We start from the raw sequence: 3,174 nt of genomic DNA on the forward strand, positions 1-3,174 counted from the left end.
TACTGCGTATAAAATACCAAGCACCCTAAGAGTTAGGAGTCATTGTTGCTTTCGAGCTTTCAGAGGAAAATGAGGTATAGGGTAAAATGCTAGGTTAGAAAACTTATGAGGTCCACTTTCACAGTTAGCATCTAATTCCTAGAAAAGTTCTCACAGTCTGGGCTGGGCAAACGGAATCACGATCAATCTGACTACTCCTGCCGACTACCTCTTACTCTTACTGTCAAGTGGCTCCCTGGCAACAGGCCCCAGATACTCTCTGTTCTGTTCCCACATCCCATACCCAACTTCAGTTGCCAGGGTCTCCTTTTCTTTCCGTCCTCCTCTTTATTATGTCGGCCCAGTCCTCGTCCTTATGCTCCTTTTTAATCCCCCAAAGCCTTAAAGAACGTAAGTTAGCCCGCCTTGTTTTTTCATCCGCGAAACAAAGAGAATAACCTTCCCACCACCTGTGCTCAAACAAACATGGTGAGAATTAATGAAACAAAGCCGAGACAGCTTCAGAGATAATAAAGTCTAAGAAGTGTCAAAGCGCATTAAGCTCATTCGAAGAAGTGAAGTTTAAAAAGCCTAAGAACCGAGTTGGATCGGTAGCTGGAGCAGAGAGCGGACCCCGGAGAGCCCTGAGCAGCCGCATAGGCCTGGCTCAGTTACCATCACGCCCGGGAGGGGCCACAGCTGCGGCAGCCGGCCCCAGTCATCATCACCTTAACCTTGAGCAGAGAGGCCTACCCCCCAGCAGCCGCCCCCGCCCTCACCGACACGCCGAGCCCGGCACCAGGCTCAGCAGCGAAGGGAACAGAGGCTGGGGGGCCTCACCTCTGAGGTGCCTGCCGGGGGGACGGGAGCGTCATCTCGACCAAGGTTTTGGGAAGATGGTCCCGTGTAGGAAACGGATATGGTTTCATCAACAGGAATGACACCGACGGAGATACAGAAGTGCCATAAAGAATTACCCCAGGAAGTACCTCACAGTGTAGGGGACGGAGAGACTGTGGAGTTGGACGCTGAAGGAGAAAGGGGGTGCGGAGGCAGCGAATGTCACGGGCCAGGGTGGAGCTGGCCCAGTGCAAGGCAGTGAGTATTGCAGCGGGTCGTAAGCATTATGGGCACTCTCCACGTGGCAGGGGACCTCCACGCGATTCCCGGCACAATTACCGAAGAGTGAGTGTGGGGAAAAGAACGAGGCATCTGAGAGTGCTCCCGAAGGCCAGGCCCTCACAGCGCCGACCCCACCGCAGTAGATGGTTCGCACCTTACTACGTGCGGAGACCGTGTGGACGTGGGCCACAGTCTTCCGACCCTGCTGTGCGGGAAGAGGTGATTGCAGGATGTTCACCACCAGGGTGCAAGAGAACGAGGTAGACCAGTGAGACAGGATATGTTTCGGGGCTGTTGACCCACGGGGTCCTCTTTGCCAAAGTCAGCTTAGAGAGGACGGCAGTGAAGAAGATAAGATCAAGGCGATGAGAGTGAAGGTGAGCAGTCACCTCAACATCCGTACCGCCACAATTTTGATCACCCACACGGTCGCCCAGAGAACGCTAAAGCGCAAGGTGCCAAAGACACAAAAGCAGCGGGTCCCCCAGCTGAGGATCTGTCCTCTTCTGAGGCTGAGCAGGCCGGGGCTGAGTATATCCTGATTTACCATCTCTACCGTCATCCTGTTTAGTCCTCCAACAAGGAGAAACGGATATGAAATTCCAGCGATAAGAAATGAACGAAAGATTGGACCTGAAGACCTTAAGGGCTTGCTTCTTGCCCACTGACCAGATAAATAGAACTATCTGCATTATCTATGCACATGGAGTTTTTATTATTTTTGCCTAAAGAGGTCTCTTTTTGGTAAGGCTGGGTTTTTTTCCTCAATATACCTTTAACGATTTTTCAAATGTTTCATACCTGATCAAGGTGAGATTTTTAGGAATCTCACTTTTAATGTTTATTTTTGACAGAGAGAGAGAGAGAGAGACAGGGCATGAGTGGGGGAGCGGCAGAGACAGAGACAGACAGACAGAATCTGAAGCAGGCTCCAAGCTCTGAGCTGTCAGCACAGAGCCTGATGTGGGGCTCGCATCCACGTTGAGATCATGACCTGAGCTGAAGTCGGATGTTTAACTGACTGAGCTACCCAGGCACCCCAGGAACCTCATTTTTAATTTGTAATGAAAGATCACAACTTGATTTTTTCAAAAAAGTCAAAAAATGGCAAGCACCTGTTAATAAAAGGTCTTAATAAAAAAAAACTGTAAAAGTAGCAACATGACAGCATTGATATGTTGAATTTCTTGTCAGAAAAATTACTTCGTCTCTCTAGATACAAAGTAAAAACTGCATGCATTAATTTACCCAATTTTAGTCAAAAATCAACAAATCACCAACTATTTGAGTTGGATGGGAACTTTGAGATCATGTACTTCAGCTCTACTCTGCTGACGTGAAAACTGAGGCCCCAGTAAGAGAAGCAACCACCCTAAATTCATGCGGTGGTTTAGTGGAAATGCCAGGTAAACCCTCATTATGTACTTATGAAACAGGACAAAAAATATACTTTGTCAATTTTTCTCTAGGTAATTACCATGACTCAAAATTTCCCAACGGAAGCCCTCTAATGTTAGCGCCGCGTTTCAAGAACAGTAGTCTCTCAAGAATTCCAAAATGTAGGGCAGAGAAACAGACCTGACATCTCATTTCCCCTACCACTGAAGATATCACCACAGAACAAGAGCTGCTTTTAATAAACCTCAGAAGAGAGGACAATATAGTGATTGTTTTCAGTGGTATAATCTGGGCCAAAGAAAGTTCTGGTTACCAAGCAAAGACTGAAACAAAACTTACTGCAAGGAACCGAAGGCAGTGCCTCATTGTTCTCAGTCAATGACAATTACATGATATTTAGAATACCTTTTGTCTCTTCAATGATCTGTGGCTTTGGTTTAGCATGAAAGTGAAAGGCTAATGGAACTATTAATCTTCATTACCCTAATAGTCCTCAAAGTCCTATTAGGGTAATGAAGATAGAAACCATTCCAGATTCTTCATGTCATTATGGTCATTGACGACCTGAGAAGCAAGATCAGCCCGTCTCCACATCAGTGCTTATTTCCAACCCTAAAAATGGAGGGGATTTTCTGAAGGCAGGGGCAATGGCCTTGAAATTGAGACTGATGTTAA

The 3,174-nt window shown here is 47.1% G+C and overlaps 1 pseudogene; it reads left to right on the forward strand.

Moving 5' to 3' along the window:
- Window positions 1-332: 332 nt before the first annotated feature.
- LOC106986729 (Y-box-binding protein 1-like) lies at window positions 333-1,946 on the forward strand (annotated as a pseudogene).
- The last annotated feature ends 1,228 nt before the right edge of the window (window positions 1,947-3,174 follow it).

This window comes from Acinonyx jubatus, chromosome X, assembly GCF_027475565.1.
Source record: "Acinonyx jubatus isolate Ajub_Pintada_27869175 chromosome X, VMU_Ajub_asm_v1.0, whole genome shotgun sequence".
Taxonomy (NCBI): Eukaryota; Metazoa; Chordata; class Mammalia; order Carnivora; family Felidae; genus Acinonyx; species Acinonyx jubatus.